Source organism: Melitaea cinxia, chromosome Z, assembly GCF_905220565.1.
Source record: "Melitaea cinxia chromosome Z, ilMelCinx1.1, whole genome shotgun sequence".
Classification (NCBI taxonomy): Eukaryota; Metazoa; Arthropoda; class Insecta; order Lepidoptera; family Nymphalidae; genus Melitaea; species Melitaea cinxia.
In genome coordinates, this window is record NC_059424.1 from 18,485,363 (window position 1) to 18,507,696 (window position 22,334).

The 22,334-nt window shown below is 33.2% G+C and overlaps 1 protein-coding gene across 1 annotated transcript in view; it reads left to right on the forward strand.

Annotated features, from left to right (window-relative positions):
* Window positions 1–22,334, forward strand: part of LOC123668895 (glutamate receptor 1-like) — a 194,637-nt gene that overhangs the window by 72,470 nt on the left and 99,833 nt on the right. The window lies entirely within an intron of this gene.

A 22,334-nucleotide genomic window follows, 5' to 3' on the forward strand; every position in this document is an offset into this window, starting at 1 on the left:
TGAGCAAACACATTTTTTTTCTTGTTTTGCGATTCCGTTGCCTAAATTCAGTAAAAAATTTCGATTGCAAAGATATCAACGGAAGAGTCCGTGAGGACCAGACTTCATCGTTTTATAAAAGCTGAAAGTTTCTTAGCGCGTGCTTCCAACACAGGTTGAAGCAATGGCCAAATATGAAATTTAACTCATGGTTACTTTGGTAGATACCAGGTATACCTCCAATCCTTGTTTTTGCGGCAATCAACTTGTCTGTTAAACTATTCTTGATAAAACTTAATCAAAAAATACCCTATGTTATTAGTGAATCCTTATATAAGTTGAGTCAAATCAGAAACACATTATCAAGATCAGTTTTTACAAAAATCAAAAATGTAGCACAATATACTCGCTTCAAGGAAATTAATTATTTGTTTTGATTGAACAGTACAAGTTTACAGATTAAAATACCAATGTTCCATTTTTAGTACAATACAATTTCAAAAATACGTTTTGTAGATACTAAACCGCAGTTTAGTTTTAGTGTATCTTATATTCATTTTCCCTCAACATAGGAATGCATATATCACATTTGAACGGACCTTTATAATCTTTCTATTTTGAACACAGAAGAGGTATGCCAGATTATTTCCTAGGTATTTCTTTGCAACGTACCTAGATTTTATACAAATTGTAATATACTTTTCAAATAGCTTCGCAACAACATTTGTTTTAAGTTTTCTGTTTTTAACCTTTGAAACAATATGTTTTGACAGGGTGACTCTTTATATTGTTGTATTTTATATGTATACGATACTATTTATCTTCTGTAAGGTTCTTCTCCAGAACTTAAGTGAGGTTCTTTCTCAGAATTGTAATCTATTTATTTAAATAAAAATATGGGATAGAACTTAATACAAGTGCAATTCAATAATTTATGCACAGGTGAATATGACACGTTCGCTGTTGTTACATTTCACAAATTTTTAAAACAATTATTAATTTTATTTTACTATTTTTTTCACGGAAATATAATAATTTTTTCACCTGGCGTCGAGTTATACCGTCGAATACACACATACTCTTACTAACAAGGTTTTTTTCGTATTTTTCTTTTTTAGTTCCATTATATCACCTCATGCATATGACAGTGCTAAAAAAGGGAAAAGGATGAGTTATTGGTACAGTGATCGAATACGATCTTGATATTTGAACTCTTGTACAATTAAAGAAAAACTTAATAAAGTTTTTAAGTAGTAACTATTTATGCACATATTTTGAAAGAAAATATAGGTAGGTATACCACAGGGCTTATAGAATTTTTGTTTATATACGTATATGTAAATTTGCGTCGGAACCACCGTGTATGACCCTTGATTACAAAAAGTTTCACTTCCATTACTTGAAAATTGAGTTACAAAGGGTAGACTTCGTTATGAATAAAAAAATACAATTCGAACAGACGCAATGATGGTCCTTACTACGAAAATGATCAAATATTTTATTTTACGTTCACGTAATAAACTGTAAGGTTACATTTTGAAAAATTAAACATTACAATTTTAAATTATTGACATGTATTTTTACGATAACCATCTTGTAGACCTTAGTAGCGGATAAGTGGGAAGTCTTAATTTCATTTATATTTTCGAAATATCAAATTAGTTCTAAATTTGAAGAAATTGAGAGATTCAAATTCCTAAATAAAAAAAAAATAATAATAAAAATTAAAAATATAATGTAAATAATGACTGGAACATGAGTATTCTGTACTATAATTTTTTTAAAGGGTGATTAATAAAAATGAGAGAAATAATCTTTTCTATGATTTAAATGTTGCCAGAAAAGCTGATTGAAAATCCAAAAAAAATATTTAATAAAAAAAGCAAAAATACGATTTTATTAGTACCAAAGTAAAGTAAACTGCAAAAACCGATGGGTATATGATAATAACTTTAAGCAGCCACAATACACAATTTGTTGCACTGTATAGCTTCTGAGATACGGAAGTTGACTTGTTCGATAGTAATAAAACGTCGACGCGAAAGATATTGAAGTCGAAACAGGAATAGACACTAATAGACGCAGCCGAGGCTTAATGGTGTGCCTATCACTAATGGAACAACGCCAAGTTATTTAATTTGTTGTAGCATTGTTTGTACTTAAGAATCCTGTTAATTTTTAATTTATTTATTTAGCTTCTTTGAAAAACAATTAAAAAAAAATTGGTTTTAATGCCAAACAAAAAAAATAAACAAATGAATTGTAGGCAACTCCTAACTTAGGAAATATGTACACACAGAAAAACTATTCTATAAGGCGTTCCTTCAAACGGGGGCTTCTGTAGATGTAATAGATTACGTTCCACAGACATATATATCCAAAATATAAATATAGATATATGCATATAAAACATTCAAATTTTATTCTTTGTTAGTGCTAACTAGCGACCCACCCCGGCTTCGCACGGGTTCAATATTGATACTAAATATACTACAGAATGTTTTTATTTATAGTGTGAAGCTAGCTTATAGCATGGTTATTAACATAATAACAACAACATTCAAATATGCGTCGTTAGATTACACGTTGTTACAGAATGCGTTGAAGAAATAAAGGTTCACTGTTCGTTCCCCGTAGGTGATAGCGTGATATTATGTAGCCTATATGTTGACCTGACTTCTTAATAATATTCGTGCCGAATTTGAAGTAAATCCATCTAGTACTTTTTGAATTTATCCCGGACATACATACAGACAAACAGACAAAAATTCTAAAAACAATATTTTTGGCTTCGGTATCGATTGTAGATTACACCCCAAATATTATTTAAAAAAAATAATTAATGTACAGTTTTGTCTTTCCTACCATTTTATTATATGTATAGATGCTCGTATGAATAACTGGAGTCCTGTAGAAATCGCGTTGATGTTTAGCTCTGGTCTAGTGAAAGGTAGCAAACTTCTGCATAAATATTTTCTAGAAAAAAATGAGATTTATCAAAATTTCGACCAGCGTAGAAAAAAAATGAAAGTGTGTGTATAAAAGTTATTTAGTATTAGTAATGTACAAAACTACATTTAACACGAATAGTAACATAAAAAATTTAATTTCACAAGAGTAACAAATATATTTCAATGTATTTATAGTCGGTACAAAATAAGAGGCCCGTTTTGACATTTGACAAATGCCCTAGAACGTAACTTGTTACGAAATTGTAAGAAACAATAAAATAATTATTAATAACAGTGTTTTTAAAAAATACGTAAATTTTTTTTGGCGCGTTAAATAACATAATAGAATATATTTGCAGCATTCTTTTCGCGCTTAATTTATAGTAGCATGCAATTTATAATTATTACGAAACTTCTCTAACACAGTTACGTTCTTGGTCTTTTTTTTTAATACTAGTGCTGTAACTAATTAATTACTGAATTTCACCAGCTTCATTCGTTTTTAATCGTAATTGTATATTGTGGAGTAATCTTTACTGAAATAATTTCATTTTCAGGCAAACGAAGAAAAACCGACTTCAATTATATCGACAAGTAATACAACGTAGGTAGACGAAAAAATAGTCAAGTAAATAGGCATTATCAAAGATTACTCCAAAAGTTTTAATCAGATCTCGATGAAATTTAAATGTGACCACATGATCAATATCGGCTTTCGAATAAAATCATTAAAATTGGTACACCCAGTAAAAAGTTATGCGGATTTTGGAGTTTCCTTCGATTTCTATGGGATCCCATTATCAGTTCCTGGTTTTCTTATCATGGTACCAAACTAGGGATATCTCCTTTCCAACAAAAAAAAAAAATAATTATTTAAATCGGTTTATACACGACGGAGTTATTTCCGAACATACATAAAAAAAATCCTTTTTTGAAGTCGGTTAAAAAGAGCTTGGCAGTCAAAGCTGTAAATAAAATTTTGATTTGGCTACTAAACCTCGATAAAATTCTTTCATTATAATGATTAAAATTCGTGTAAACATTAGAAAACAATATCTTATACTATTAAACGATCAATTCTAGTGTATATATAAACTGAATCTTGGAAAGGGATCCAACGATTTTCATGAAATTTAGTAGATAGGAGGTTTCGGCGGCGAAAACTTCATCTAGCATTCATTTTTAGAAAATGTCGTTTTATCCCTGTTTTAGGCAAAGAAAAAATGGCTACAATACCGTTAGAATACGAAGGTAAATTTGGCATTTTTCAATAAAATTGTAATAGCTCAGGTGGGAAATCGACCTTTCAAGATCGACAAAGAAGACCATGGTTCGAATCCCCGTGTCTCCAGATCGATTATTGTTTTTCTTTTTTTTCTAATTGCACTCATGATTTTGTATTTAAATAACCAGTTCATATTTTTTATTATTATGTCGGTAAAAACGAAAAAGCCAGCAGTTGGATGGTTATCCCGCCATCGGTCGGCTTCTTAAGTTCCAAGGTGATTGTGGAACCTTGTTATCCCTTAGTCGCCTCTTACGACACCCACGGGAAGAGAGGGGGTGGCTAAATTCTTTAGTGCCGTAGCCACACAGCACAGTGCCGTAGCCACACAGCACAGTGCCGTAGCCACACAGCAGCGTCTTCGGTGCGACAAAGCTAGTACTGCGGTCACCAACCCGCCTGCCCAGCGTGGTGACTATGGGCAAAACACATGAGTTCACGTTATTTTTGGCGTAAGCTTGTGGAGGCCTATGTCCAGCAGTGGACTGTATAGGCTGTAATGATGAAAAACGAAAAATATTATTCATATGTTATCAATATGTATTTCGTATTTAAATATAATTTACAACACGATTACTAAAAATACCGAGCTAAGCTCGGTCACCCAGGTACTTAAAATATAAAATAAGATACATTGACCATTTGTACCATTATATTATTTCAAATTACTTAGAATATCAAAGATTAAATTAAATTTTTGATCAAAATTTTGATCAAATGTACTTTACAATACATAATCAAATCGATCAAATAGTCATACCAACTTGAATCGATTTATCCTGAGTATCGAATATCAAGTCGTATGGTTGGTTACATCACTATTTACGTCCCAGTGACAAATGTCAAAACGGGCTATTATTTTGTGACGACTATAATTGTAATTTTACCGTCTAAACAAAAATAATACATACATGCAACCCGACTTTAACACATACTCGTATATTATTTTTTCTTTTTTATTAAAGATGGCGTTATTCGCAAAATCGTCGGTACTTTTTAAAAATTTTATACGCCCCGTTATTTATTCTCTCAACAACTTTTAAAAATGTACATCTCAGTTTACTTTCTTGGAAAGAATACTCGTTTCACCTTTATTCGAGCTCCCAGAGACTTCGCACTGAGCGTAAATAATATTTATAGTATAGGAGCTGTACACCTCATTTGGGAACGCCCCACTCAACTGCAGTTCAAGTTATGAAGTCTAGATTTATAGTCCGAGAGTCGGCTAACACTAACACATGTATATGAAAACTATCAAGTTTAACAATGTATACGGTCCGTAACTTTGTACTCAAATTATATATTCTTGGAAACTTCCATTAATTTTAAAGCTAAGAGTTAATGAGACGGTGTATTATTTTGGTATCTTGGTAAATATATCGATGAATCTTTTAATCTTAATTGGCAGTGTCTACCATACTTGTAATTTGAAGAGTAAGTGGTTAAATAAAGAAATTTTCTTTAGACAAACTGATGACTGATATAATCAGTTTCTATGTCCTTTCTCTCGCTTAGAGTAATACTTGATTCAATTTTTAATCTCAAGCATTTTAAGATATCCACATTAGATGTTTGATTGACAATTTAACCTAAATTCATATTATTATGATAATTATTATTCGACGTAAAAGTTCAATATATTTTTCTAAAAATATAAACACTATATAATGTTATTTGTATTTATGAAAGCGACTGCGTTCAAGTTTTGTTAGTTCAATATAAGAGAGAGTGTATAAAATCTTAAATGAATTTATCTCCTATATGTCGCAAGGAGGTGTGAAACCTCGCGTGTGTAGAATAGTTCATGTTTCTCTCGTAAAAGATGCTAGCTAAAGATTTGTGTGTGAAACTGACACGAAGATATTATACCAAAGACGCTAGAGTTAGTTTCATATGTATTTCATTTATATCATGCATTTTAAAATATCTAATTAAATTTTAAAAATCATATTAAGAAACTAGTAAAATTATAACTATCAACGATGTCAAGAAAAAATTAAACTATCAAGACCATGTTTTGAGGTACAAATGTCTACTGACTCTACTAGTACTTTATATGGTGTCTCGTGGGTTTGAAAATCCTCTCTCTTTATAAATATTTGTATAAAACGTAAATATGTTTGTCATTATCTGTGCATTCGTGTCTGTGTTTTATCTGTGGTTAAACAAAAGATTTATATCCATTGTGATTATTATTAGTACTAAAATGTAACAATATCAGAGAAGTAATTTCATTTCATAAGATATCGTTTAAGGATTCAACGGTTAATTTAGTCGTAAAAAGATAATAAAGTTTGGACACCTGGCATTGAATGCAATTTGTAAATTTAACATTTTATAGTCAAAAATATGAGTTGCCCAGTGAGCAGTTGCACGCGGCTCCAATCGCGTAGAAATTGACAATATTTATAAAGAGGGGCTAAAGTATTGTACAATATTATTATATTAAAACAATTTATGATATTTTTGTATTTTCGTGCGCTAGAGCTACAAGACTACTTGCTGCAGAGCTTGCTCTCGATTTCCCTTAGTGATAAAGTAGTGTGAAAAACATTATTCCTTTAGGTTTTCTCAAATCATTTTAGTAATTGCAGTAATAGATCTATGTATAAGAAATATATATATCCTTCCTATTGTAGTATAGACGCCGCGTTGGCGCAACGGTTACAGCCATGGATTGTATCTGTTGCGCTGGCGGTTGCAGGTTCGATCCCCGCACATGACAAACATTTGTATTGGCCATACAGGTGTTTGCCGTAGTCTGGGTGTTTGTGCAGTCCTTGTGGGTCTCCCCACCGTGCCTCTGAGAGCACGTTAAGCCGTCGGTCTCGGTTGTTATCATGTACACCTGATAGCGATCGTTACTCATAGTAGGAAATATATCCGCCAACCCGCATTGGAGCAGCGTGGTGGATTAAGCTCTGATTCTTCTCCTACATGGGGAAAGAGGCCTATGCCCAGTAGTGGGATATTACAGGCTGAAACGTTCCTATTGTAGTATGTGTGTTCAATTTAGTAAATCATAACTTTACCGTCAGTTTCAGAAAACCTTATATAGCCTTTAAAAATATTTAAAATCAGTCGTCAAATTTCCTATTATTTCTTTTATCTCAAAACGACACATTTTAAATTATATCTAGAGACTCTTTAAGTAATGAACGCTTAACAATGTAATGAATAAAAATATTATGGCGTTTCTTTTAAAACTATAATAAATAACAAACTTCTTTCATGCTTCTTTGTGAAATATTTTAATTTAGTAAATTAAAGTTAGACTTTTCTAATTATTTTGGCAGTCTTGAAGTAGTATTAAAGTTTGTTCGAGAAAATATGTCGGCCGACTCGAAAAAGTTGTTGAGACTTGAAATTTATTATTATTATTTCGTATCTTTCGACTATACAATGTATGTGGATATAATTATAAATGAAATTTCGCCATTAAAATATTTTGACATTTATTGTAACATTAATTTGATTAACATGTATTATAACACTAGCTGTAACCGCTACTTTGTCCGCGTATAATTTAACATAAAAGTGTTCAGTTCACAGAGTTATAAAACAAATAAATTACTAAAATAAAATTAGCCTAAGTTACTCGTTATTACATCGGCCATCGGCCAGTGAAAATTCCGTCAAAATCGGTCCGGCCGCTTAAGAGATTAGCCTGAACAAACGTCTGTTTGAAAGACGAAAATTGTCAAAAATTTTATTATGTTATACTTATCGTGTGTATACATCCATATGCATTTAGTAAAAAGCGGTTATTTTATTATTACAAATAGACACTCCAATTTTATTTATTTGTCTTACTTGTGTGATACTTTGAAATTTCGCTATTTAAATATTTTGACATTTATTGTAACATTCATTTGATTAACATATATTATAATATACTATACATACATAATATACTTTGATATATTGATATATATTTAAGATGTCTTTTTTTTCTTACTAAATTCATGAAATAAAATGTAATGTGCAACAGAAATATCATGCCACACATTGCTACAATGGTTTAGTGTAACTTTTCAAACACCGCTACTAACTTCAACGAACTCAGGGAGCCGAACTTTTTAGTCGAATGTACAAGAAAAAACTAAAACTTTAACCTTCCGGATATCCGATGGATTTTTCCGGGAAAATGAAAGTCGCAATATACAACGTTTAAACTTTTGACGTGTCTAGTTTTAAAATTCACCGAAAAACTGAATTATTACAATCGGTCGAAACGAATGTAAAAAAACTCCTTTATCTGTTTGGGATTTTTGTTTGTAAAAAAAAAAAAAAATAGTTGATTCAATGAAAAGCTGTTAATATTGCTATGAAATAAAGTTATTGGTCGTTTTATTTTAAGTGAACACAGCTTTTCTTTTGTTTATTAAAATTCACTTATATTTTTTATAAAAGACAGTATATTTATACAAAATATTATACATATTTACAATTCACAACTTAAGAACTAAATATTTACAGATAATTTTGGTATAAATCATGTCCGCGTGGAATTGTGCCAAGAATGCTGGCAGCATTTCCCCGTTGAATCGCTATGCCGATTCTCTGGGCAAAAAATGCACCAGCCCTCTTGTCACCAGTGGAGGCAATAAGGCGAGGTGTTATCTCATTTAAAAAAATTTTAGCACTGCTACTCCAAGGTCCAAAAGTGTTTCGACTGCAAACGGCACAAAGATGTAATTTGGAATTAGTGACGAATATTTGTGCCGTTTAGTCGTTTCAGCTTTTTCCGCTGCGGCTCCCGCTTTTAGGCTGTTTCCAAAAAATTAATTATATAAAAATTTAATTTTATAAAATATTTTATTATTTATTTAATTCACTTTATTCAATAACCTTATTATACTAGCTGTGAGTAGAAGTTTAATATTGATTTGATATAAATAATATTGTATTTAGTTCCTTCATTTACTAATGATGATGGCAGTGTGCCGTTTGTTAAATCGCGCTATTAAAATTATTTCACAGATGTACTTAAGAGACTTTTGATTGTACTTTTTTAATATGACCAGTGTCTATAATTCTTGGCCAACATTCTAAAAAAACTTCCTCGAGTCGGAGGGGCTCTTCTTGATGAACTCATTTTTTGAGAAGAAGCCCCAAAGGAGGTGGACATGGCAAAGCCCCGATACTGTGACGAGGAACGAGATAGATTTCATCATAGCGGATAAAAGGCATATATTCAGAGATGTCTCAGTGGTTAACAGGTTTAACACCGGCAGCGACCACCGGCTAGTACGGGGCACTCTGAATATATGTCTCCGAAAGGAGCGGACCCGCTTGATGAAATCTACTCTCCGACCTACGCTGCCCCAAATACTATGTGGCTCCGAGCAGTTTCAGTTGGAACTCCAAAACCGATTCGATTCGCTGGAAACTACTAGCGACGTGGACGAGATAACCGACAACGTGGTGAAGACGGTGTGTACACTGGGTCGCAGGCACTTTTTCACCAACAAAGCCAACGAAGCAGTCCAAACTTTCTCCCGAAGCCTTGCATCTGATGCGGCAGAGGCGCGAGTTGCCGGCTGCTTCGCCAGAACAGAGGGCTCTTTCCAAGAGGGTACGGAAAATTATTCGCCGAGACCTCCGCTGCTCAAATACGAGAGAGGTTGCTACTCTGATTGAGCAGAATAGGGGGTCCAAAGTTTTCCAAAGACCATTGGGGAGAAGCCTTCTTGCGAAGCTTAAAACAGCAGATGGCAGAACCGTCTGCTCTCGCCCTCAGGTCCGAGAAGAGGTTGAGAATTTTTATGGACAGCTGTACTCGTCGAGCGCACGCAAGCCTGCGACTTGGGACACCGAAGATCCACGGGCACCATTGTTGCGCCATTATTCGGAGTGTATCCCGGACTTCGAAGAGGATGAGATTGGTGCAGCGCTCGGGCAGCTTAAAAACGGAGGGGCCCCGGGGGATGACGGAGTTACCACTGAACTCCTTAAAGCCGCAGGGCGACCTGTCCTGAAAGCCTTGGCAAGACTATTCAACGCCGTCATCCACCGAGGTACCACGCCGGAGGCGTGGTCCAGGAGTGTGGTGGTGCTGTTCTTTAAGAGAGGAGATAAGTCTCTGTTAAAGAATTACAGACCGATCTCACTTCTGAGCCGCGTCTATAAGCTGTTTTCGAGGGTTGTTACGAATCGTCTCGCCAGAAGACTCGACGAATTCCAACCACCAGAGCAGGCTGGGTTTCGAAATGGCTACAGCACCGTGGACCACATCCATACTGTTCGGCAGATTATCCAAAAGACGGAAGAATATAATCAACCGCTGTGTATGGCATTTGTGGACTACGAGAAAGCCTTCGACTCCGTCGAGACCTGGGCTGTCCTGGACTCTCTGCAGAGATGTCATATCGACTGGCGATATATCGAGGTACTAAAATCTATGTACGACGCGGCGACGATGACCGTTCATGTCAATGACCAAAGAACAAGACCTATTTCCCTCCGGCGCGGGGTAAGACAGGGGGATGTAATATCACCGAAACTGTTTACCACTGCGCTAGAGGATGTTTTTAAGACCTTGGATTGGGGGGAACGGGGCATCAACGTCAACGGTGAATTCATCTCTCACCTTCGTTTCGCCGACGATATTGTCATCTTTGCGGAGACGCTGGATGAGTTAGGCCGAATGCTGGCCGGCCTAAACGAGTCCTCCCGACGTGTCGGTCTCTGTATGAACTTGGATAAGACGAAAGTTATGTTTAACAACCAAGTCGTATCGATACCGGTATCGGTCGATGGTACCCTTCTCGAAGTTGTTCAGGATTATATTTACCTAGGCCATACTATCCAACTAGGCCGCAACAACTTCGAGAAGGAGGCCGATAGGAGGATTCGGTTGGGCTGGGCGGCGTTTGGCAGACTCCGTCGAGTCTTCACTTCGAAGATTCCGCAATGCTTGAAGACAAAAGTTTTCGAGCAATGCGTCCTGCCTGTGTTAACATACGGAGCCGAGACGTGGACACTGACCAAGGGACTGGTCCACAAGTTTAAAGTCGCTCAACGTGCAATGGAACGGGCTATGCTTGGGGTCTCTCTCAAAGACAGGATTAGAAATGAGACTATCCGCGGGAGAACGAAAGTAACCGACATAGCCCACAGAATTAGCAAGTTGAAGTGGCAGTGGGCTGGTCATCTGTGTCGCAGGACCGATGGCCGTTGGAGTAGACGGGTCCTAGAGTGGAGACCGCGTCTTGGCAAACGCAGTGTGGGACGTCCTCCGGCCCGTTGGACCGACGATCTACGTAAGATTGCCGGTGTAGGTGGATGAGGATTGCGGAAGACCGGGATGTGTGGCGCGAACTTGGGGAGGCCTATGTCCAGCAGTGGACTGCGATAGGCTGAAGTGAGTGAAGTGATTCTAAAAAAAATACCTCAGTGAGTTTAAATAATGAACTGTGAACATACGAGTTAAGTAACCGTGTGAGTGTTTGATTTTTAACAAGCTGACCTGGCGTACTACGTACTGGCATATTTTTCATTTAATTTTGCTTTTAAAAATAAAAATATCGCGGTCATTAATCGAAATAAAATATAGCCCATCTTATAATAATGAACAAAGTGATAAAAATGAACACAATGTTCAAATTTGATTAAAATCGGTTAAGCAGTTTAGGAAAAAAGTCAACTTAAAGTCATGCAGTCATACATAAAACCCATCAAAATCCGTTGCGCAATTTTAAAGATCTAAGCATACAGACAGCGGGAAGCGAGTTTGTTTTATACTATGTAATGATATATATAACGAAAAAAAAAAACTGTAGAAGAAGCCCACTTAGGTATAGTTTTTTTTTTTTATTTTATAACTAACTAATGGTACTGAGTAAAAGAGTTTGACACAAATCCAGATTTGTAAGAAATTATGTAAGGATAATGATTTTCTACGTGACATTTGGCAAAATCTATTGAAAGCCATTCACCTGAAAGAAGAAGAAGGATAAGGATTTTGGACTCAATGTAGCTATTTAGAATGTTCACCTGTAATAAATTAGTTATAAATTATTATTAGTTGTAAATTATGTCTTCGGTGCAACAAAGCCAGCCCTGCGGTCACCTGCCCAGCGTGGTGACTATGGGCTATAACATGGAGGCCTATGTCCAGCAGTGGACTGCGATAGGCTGAAATGATGATGATGATGAAATATAAATTATTTTCATTTATCAGTAAGAGAACATTAATTTCGAAATGAAATTAACTATTGCTAAATAGCGACGAATAAAATAGATGCACTCTAATGACTATATACGCGAGACTTATTAACACCGGTTAGCTTTGTAACTCTTTTACTAAAAAAAAAGAAGAAAAAATCTGGTTGAGGACAAGTCTTTCACAAGAATGGCTTAGTGTAGTTATGTTCAACAGAGCAGAAAACTTTGAATAAATATCTCTTTGTAGCAGGTTTTTATTTTAACTTTTTTTTTGGTTTTTGCTGTGTCTCATTATAGTAGTTTTGATAATAAATGTTTTATAAATATGTCATGGGTATTTGTTTGCTTATTAAGTTTTCATATAATTATATTTCTAGTAGCCGACGGATACTCAGAGATTAGAAATTCAACCTGTCAAAATGTAGTAAAAATAATTGTACATATTAAACAATTATTTTACTATTTGTAATAAAATCAAGAACTAAATATTAAAACAATTTAAAATATAAATTACTAGCGACCTGCTTCAGAGTCGCACGAGTGAAATGCTGATACTAAAATTAAAATAAATATAATACGTAAAATATGCGCAAAAAAATGGGTTTATTTACGACATCACATTAGAGAACTCCAAAACGATCAATGTTTTCCTATATTATGCATGTATTATATAAAAAAAAACTTTCGTCTGAAATTATCACTCTATTTACTAAAGAAAACCGCATCAAAATCCGTTGCGTAGTTATAAAGATCTAATCATAAAGACAGCAGGAAGCGACTATGTTTTACACTACGTAATGATACCGAACATTTAAGCTAATCATTATTTTTTCCGAAGCAAATCCTATATCATACTGCGAGAAGACTAAAATGTACGTCTTTTTCATAATATAATAAATATAAAATTTGATTGTTATACGTATGTATCTAAATTTGTATGTTACTTCATCCCATCCATGATAGCTTTTACCTGCCAACCCCATTTGATTCCATTACGCGATAAGTCGAAGATAAAACATTGTATATTCAAACAGACGAGGTAGAATGTTGTTGAATACACGGAAAAGCGAGTACCGGAAATACAACGTGTAAAACTTTGGAACTAAAATTAATTTATTTATTTTAAAGTGATATGAGAAAAAAAAAGAATAAAGATGGCAGGGGGCAGTACAATGTTTAAACGGTATATAGGACTTATAAGAAAGAATGTGTGTGGAAGCATCTGTTATAAATATTTTCTATTTTTTACTGTATTTTCCACATTATTTATTTTAAAGTTTCACGATTAAATGACTTTATTATTTTCAGTTTACTTTATATAGATTTTCTGTATTTTTTTAACGTCACAAAACAAAATATAAATAAAAGACCTTCTTTTCTATAAAGCAAAAGAATTTGAACTTAGAAATTTAGGACTACATCCGTAACTTAGAAATCGAATCACGTTGGGATTTGAACTGACTTTCTGAAATCAATTATATTAGTTTAATTAACTTTCCGATCGGCTCAAAATTGGATAATATTTAAATATTTACATAATACGAAAAACGTTTCACATTTGTTTCATAGTAATTTTGAAAGGAATATTTAATGAACGTAAGTTTTAGGACAAAATATTGATGAGTGTAGATATGTCATTTCTGATATTTTTTGTTCTAGAGTTAGATACATACAATAGGTGCTATTGAATACCAAGATCATATCGACATTCAATTTATTCCAATCGTAGCGCGCGGTAGTTCAAATCGACATCTCAGTTTTATTTTATTACATTTAAACCTCTTCATATTAGACTTACCTTTTTGAAAATTGTCTTACTTACGACGTTGTAGTCAAGCAATACCTGTAAAAGTTCAATGATTTTACACTTTGAAGTGATAGTCGTTATTTTAGAGCAATTATTTTTTTAAATACACGAATAATTACTTTATTCATACTTTACAAAAAAATTAGTATATAATTATATAATTTATAATACATTTTATAACTCTCAAGCCTTTAATTTTACTAGAAAGTATAATTCCATTTACCATTTTTCAAATAATTGGAAGTTTATCCTCTGTAAATTTAGCCATTGTCAATCTATTTTTTCGTGTATGCTTATTCTTCAATATATAATTATACGTATAAAGACTTTAGCTTAATGAATTTATTAAATAAATAATTTAAATATTTATTTTTGTACAATATAAGTGTGAAACAAAACTTTTTTTTAAAGTTTCGTAAAACTTTTTATTATTGTCGGTAGCTGCAAGTAACAGTATTTTTAATTTGACTATTAAGTATTAATACACATACACATAAATAATATTCAGTGCTCAGATATAATAGTCTGAATAGTGTTCTGACACCTTTGTTAACGCTATATTAAGCGATTTATAAATGAATGACAGTAGTGACAAGACCACCGTGCCTTCAAAGAACATTTTGCATAGTGGAAAATCTAGAAAGAAAAATATAAGTATTAAAATTTGAAAGCTTGTCATTAAATGTCATGTAAATGTCAAAATATTCAGAGTTACGCTTTAATATATTTATATATGCATTTATATTATATCGGAGTGATCTCATACTTGTGTGGCGTTACTTTTATTCCTTAGAAAGCTTTGTGTCGCTTGGATTACGGGACCACTGGAAAGATTTTCGCCTCATTTTATTCACTTTTCCTGCCTAAATCCCTACTTTCTGCATGAAAATACACATGTGAGAATCCCTGACTTTAAACAAAGCTTATTTATTCATTGAATATAGTTAATAGTGGAGGATCTCGGAGGATTAATTTTATGCGATTTTGACCAAAAAAATATGAAAATCGCTTAAGTTTCTTCACGGGCTAGTAGTATTATGGAATACAATATTAACATATATATATATGTGTTTATAGTTCCAATTTAGTCTTAATTTACATATATACATATCAGTTCTTTTCTAAGAAATATAAATAAGAAATAGTCCAATTCACGTAACATAAATCAAACTCGTTATGAAAGTCGACCGAAGAGCTCAATACATCAATTAACCACCGATCCGTCATCAATGTTAATAATAATTTAATGATCAAAAGTTCCAATTAGTAGAGAAAATTTCAAATAAATTCATATTTCATCATATTTCTTGAGGAGTAAATGCCATTAATATTCATTATGTATTGTTCGTGACTTCAAAATTAATACAACTTCTTCGGTAGCCCTCGAGTGTAGTCCTTCAAATATAAGACATCCTTTGAAAAGTTAATGTAAACACAGCTATTGTAATTTTGATTTAATTATTATTTACATCAAAATCATAATTATTAACAATTAATTGACTATTGAGAAAACCTTAAGTTTTAATTTTCGCTAAATTTGGCTTGAATGAACCTTCTAAAATCATATTGTGTATCTAGGTTCAAAGTGTACAAGAGATGGAAAGTTTGAGAGTGATATTGAAAGAAGTGTGAATCCAGGAAACAGAATGAATGGAGTTTTGCACTCCTTTATGAGCAGTCGGAAGGTGTCTAACAAGGCTCGTTTGGCTGTGCATGAGGGGGTGTTGGTTCCACGCTCATGCACGGAAGTGAAAGTTGGGTATGGCAGAAGAAACATGAAAGCAGAATAAATGCAGTTGAGATGAGAGCGTTAAGAAGTTAAACTGAGTGACAGGATAAAAAATAGTGAGATAAGGAAACGTTGTGGTCTGAAAGAAGATGTAGTGACAAAAATTGAGAAAGGTATGCTCAGATAGTTTGGCCATGTCGAGAAAATGAGTGAAGAACGATTGACGAAAAAAGTGTATAAGGTGAGTGTGAGTGGAAGAGTTGTAAGGGTTAGACCTAGGCGGACGTTCCGAGACCAAATAAGGGACGTCTTGAAAAAACGGCCAGGTCAAGAGTACGCTAAACCGAAGAGCATATATGAAGGGAATAATGAAAGTGGACGAAGCGAAAGAAGTATGTAAGGATCGTAGCAAGTGGAAAGAAGTGGTCTCTGCCTACCCCTATGGGAAAGAGGCGTGATTATATGTATGTATGTATGTATGTATATAGAATTATATATTATTTAAAAATATTATTTATTATTTTTTTACTATATATCTATCTAAGAAATACATTCTTTAGAAGTCTGTTAATAGAGGATAATAGAACTGAATTTAGGAAATTAAAAAAAAGTAAAATGTAAATGTTCTTTCTACTTCAATTTCGTATTTGATATGTAAATACCTAACAATGCTTAGTTAAACCTTTAAACGAACAATTCTTAAATATATGTACACAAGAATCGATCGAAATATCGAAGAATCGATCAAACTAGGATTCATTTTTTTGCGCCACGGTTACAGCCATGGATTGTGCCTGTTGCGCTGGCGGTTGCGAGTTCGATCCCCGCACACGACAACCATTTGTATTGTCCATACAGGTGTTTGGAGTGGTCTGGGTGATTGTGCAGTCCGTGTGGGTCTCCCCACCGTGCCTCGGAGAGCACGTTAAGCCGTCGGTCCCGGTTGTTATCATGTACACCTGATAGCGATCGTTACTCATAGTAGGAAATATATCCGCCAACCCGCATTTGAGCAGCGTGGTGGATTAAGCTCTGATCCTTCTCCTACATGGGGAAAGAGGCCTATGCCCAGTAGTGGGATATTGTAGGCTGCAGTGAGAATTAATTTTTAAAAAATGTCGTTTTGGGTTCAAACCCACATGTCTACAGATCGATTATTTTCTTCCTTTTTTTTCTAATTGCACAGCAAAAAATTACCGCGAATATATATATCGGGGATAAAGGGAACTATATATATATATATATATATATATATATATATATATATATATATATATATGTAACCTTCTCTTTTTTGAAGTCGGTTAAAATAACGAGCTAAGCCCTATACTATTTGATCAATTTTGTGATTTTGCATAACAAGTATTACTTTGCTGATAGTAGAACTATTTTAACTCGATTATAAAGTTGCACACCACGTAATTACGTAAGATGTCGAGTACGCCCCACGATGCACTACCGTGAGTTACGAAGATCTGTATTATTTATAACTATGTGCTGCTGTGCCCAGCAGTTTCATCTGCGTTAACATATAATATAGGCTATAGCCTTCCTCCGTAAATTGGCTATCCAACATAAAAACCATGTTTTAATTCAAACCAGTAACCCCTGAGATTATCGCGCTTAAACAAACAAAATTTTCACCTTTATAATATCTATATATTAATACGTGAAGCAAAAACTTTGTATCCCTTTTTGGAGTGTAAAATTTCGCACACGGTGGAGTGTAAAATTTCGCACACGGAGGTGTGTATAATTTCGCACACGGAGGAGTGTAAAATTTCGCACACGGAGGAGTGTAAAATTTCGCACACTTAGAATTTATATAGATAAGGAGAGTGATACGAGTGCCTAAAACACCGACGGTTTTGCGGGTACGCATCCCGCTCGCGATGGATATTCATATTTGTACAAATATTTCTTTCTGGTTTAGATAGGTCTATCCTTGTGGATCACCCCACCGTGCCTTAAGGAGAAACAGACAGACAGACAGACAACATTTTTTAAAATCGTTTTTGTGTTTTAGTACCGTGTAAATAACTATTTGCACTTGAAAAACACGTTTATTTTTAAATCACAGACAAACACTACAATTATTGTATGTATATATAGAAGCCGTGTACATATTGCGTAGTGATATTTTCACGCACATTTTTGTCATAATGTTACTGATATTTATACAGCAAATGGATATAAGTGATAAAGCCGAGATAAAAATTCCTTACAATAATTCGGCAACTGAACACGTACTTCCCGGTGGGTTAAGGTGAACGACAGAAAATACTAAGTTGAGAAGCTTTATGACGCAAAAATTAACGCAAAAAGCCAGAACGCAAACTTAATCTTAAAGGTATAGATAGTGACTTCAAAAAGGCAGAGTTTCTCAATTAGAATCGTTTTTTAAGTTTGATGTTTGCCGACAATAATGAATTGCTGTTCATGATTCTTTTTTTAATCAAAAGCTGGTACTTGTCTTGTGGTTCCATTTAAATTTGATCGAGATCACGAATACTTTTTGGGTTATCCTTAACTGGCGACCCGCCCCGGCTTCGCATGGTTGAAAAAAATAATTCTTCCTCTACAATATTATGCGTGTATTATAAATATAAACCTTCCTCTGGAATCACTTTATTTACTTAAAAAAAACTGCATCAAAATCCGTTGCGTAGTTAAGGTACAGCAAACAGAGGGATAATATACTCTTTTTCAAATACTTGTCAATATAAATTGTAGTCGATTTTTCTCGCTTACGAGCAAACACTGTTATTTTAATACCTTTGACGCTTTATGCATACTGACAGATAAGCAGTAGCTTCACGTAATTAACAGTTAAACAAAGCAGAATATAAAACAAATGTTCAAATTCTAATCAATTGTTCAAAATTATTAATTCTTAAAAAAATATTAATCAATTGTTTCAACATTAATCAGAATTTTAACCAATTCTTCAAAATTATTAATAATTAAAAAAATATTTAAAAAATCATATAATAATTATCTGACTAGCTTTGACATGTGAATGCTGTGTCACCTGCAAAGGTGCACACATCAGAATTAATTAGCATTTTCTATCACAAAAATGTTATCATGTGTGTACCCATTGCTGGTGTCCTACTTAAATAAAATTAATAAATAAAGCACGAATACGGTCGTTAATACCATGGGTAATGTACTAATTCATTCATGTAAATCGTTTTTGAGATCAGAAGTCAGCAAGATGAGTCGTCATACTAAAGTGATAAGATTCGATCACCGAGCGCGAGTTCGAATAACTCTACCTCAAAAAGTGATATAAATTACGAGTTTTGTTTACCACACAACAGCTAAGATTTTAAGAAAACAGACATAAATATATCAAATATATCTGTAGAAATGTTTGAAATTAATCCTTTACGTATTATGATAGCCAGCGAGACCGTTTTATTTTACGAACTCCAAAGTAACAGAGATTTATAAGGAAAAACGCGCATCGGAAACAAATATTTGTAGGGATCCTCTGATATACTCCAATATAGTAGGTATGTTAGGTATATACTTCTAACAAAAATAAAACCGCAGTCGTAGTCCTTAATAGGACTATCGTATACTATCACACTATTGTGGCTTCGTTAACCATAAATACATTAAAATATCAAATTAAAAAAAAAATGAAATAAAAAGTGAACACAAATTATAGCCTATTAAAAGTGTCAGCTAATTAAAGTAAGACCTTGAATGCATTTCCAGTCCTTTCAATGTCTTCAAGCAGCACAGCGATTTTATTTTTCCTCTTTTTGTTAACTTCAAAACCGTTCTTACTATCTTTCAATGACTTCAAAAAGAAATATGTTTTTAAAATTTTATGTGAAATATAAAAATTATTTTATATCTCTCTTATAGATTTTATTTGAAAATTGGTGAATTCTCTGTTATTATAATTTAACTTGAATTCAACACAATTAATAAATATAATCTTTTTAATTCTTCTATCACCTTACAATATAATTTAATGGTAAGAAACGTCGTTATACGAGTAGTGTGTATTATTTTTATTTGACACGTAATCAACAGACAATATACACATTTAGTACTGATAAACTGGCATGTTTCTATCAGACTTACAAAAACATATATACTAATATATTATCATTATTTAATATATTCTGTATATATCTATTATATTAACTAATATTTTATCATTTATCTGTATTATAACTGTGTTATAAATATAAATACTAATATAACCTAAAATCTCTGAAAAATTAAATTACGTAAAGAACATTATATATAACATAATAAGATAGTATCTTTATTATCACGTACAATAATTTCAAGAATGTATACAAAGTACAGAATATACACAAGTTTTTTCACGTATCACAAATATCAACTAAAGTGATTTAAAAAGGACTCGCTTCGCGTCCGTCGACAATAAGGTCAAATCACCTCTGATTTTGCGTAAACATTTTTAGATTCCAATTTTTGAAAAGAACGAGGTAGTAAATATGTCTATTTTCGTTTATAAGATTGTATACGACTTCTTAAGCCAGTCGAGATCGCGTACCTCTCATTTGTTATGAGCAACGTTCAAGGTTCCTATTTTCATTGTGCGTAAATTTCAGTAAAGGGGTCGTTTGCAATAAATTCATATCTAAGTTGATATCCACTCAAAATACACTTGATTTCTTATAAAAGATGAAATTTCAATCATTTGTACAATTTGTTTGGTGTCTTTATTAGAAGTCCTGAAAAAGATCAGTAGGTATGTATGTTAGCATAATTTTGTTGTCTGTAGTCATCTTTGCGTGCACTGATTGCTTTATTTTTTATTTTTTATATATCTACTCACATTTCAATATCCACAACAATAATATTGTATTGTTTTAATGTTTAATTAGTTTTTTTGCCAACTCATCGCTTATCAAAGCGACTAAAGTAATCGTAAAAAACGTCTGAATAAATTTAAAAGTATCTAAAACCTAAATGGAAATGAGCGAATATTTCGCTTCTTTTGTATTTCAATAAAACAAACAAATCAAATAATTTGAACAGAGCTTTATTAAAAAATCTCCATCCATCCATCTTCCATCTTATATATAAAATTCTCATTTAACAATATTATGTTTATTCGAGTTAGAGAAAAAATGGGTTAACGTTTCGTCTGAAAGTTGTGGATAGTGCCCACAACAGTGGATCCATCCTTGACTGCTTTAAAAAAAGGTACTTGTACTGTATGTGATTGTATTGCAACAGCACTGAGTTGACCCAGTAAATAGAATACGTAGTTTGGCCTGGCTCCGCTAAATTTGTAAGTGCTTGTTGTTGTTTGCTGTGTGCAAAACGTTGCCGCATTACTGCATTGTTGCTTCAAACGTCCGAGTAGACAAGAAGTACGCCTTTGTTGTAAGACATACATTAATTTCATTTAACACAGAAAATTTACATCCTTAGTTTCTTAACGACGTTTATACTAAAATGTCTAGTATAACTTCACTTTATTTTTGAATATGGAACATTTTTATATAGTAATTCTTGTAAATGCTAATAAATTCATGCGAAATTACTACCGATGTAATAATACATGTATCTGCATATATTGATATGTTCTTTATTATTGACTACGGCGCACTTCACATTTCTTAAAAATAATAAACAAATGTTTTAATTAAATAACAGTAATTCAAACGTTGCCAAAGCTATAAATATTAGAAAACGATTTTTTTTACTCTCATCTCACTTTTTATCAACTAATGTTATTTTTTTAGGTTATGACTTATTATCACGTCATCGGTCTATTATGTTAGAGAATATCCAAAGCTATATAATTATATTTCTACTTGTTTTAAAAGTTTTCCATCCTAAATTCAAAAACTAATCATTATTACGGCTATACCTAATTGTATTCAATCAGTAGTTGGTATGATTGAGTTTTGTGATGTTGTATTAAATTAAATTTGTTATCTTTTAATTGTTTATGTATGAATTTATTAATTTACTGTTTATTGTATGTTGTAAGGGATAACGAAGTTCCACTATCACCTTGGAACTTAAAAGCCGACCGATGGCGGGATAACCATCCGACTGCTGGCTTTGAAATACACAGGCCGAAGACGGGCAGTGCGTCTTAGGTGTGACAAAACCAGCCCTGCGGTCACCAACCCGTCTGCCTAGCGAAGTGACTATGGGCAACACACATGGCTCATGCCCTTTTTGGCGCGAACTTGTGAAGGCCTATGTCCAACAGTGGACTGCAATAGGCTGACATGATGATGATGATGTATTATTGTACTGTTTGTTTCCTAAATAAAATAAAATAAGGATAGTCGGTAAAAATTATTCATTCTAATATTAATACTGAAGTTTTTTGGTTCTCTGCACGATGTAACAGTGTGGATAATACTCTTCTGAAAAACTTTAAAACCATTTTAATGGAAT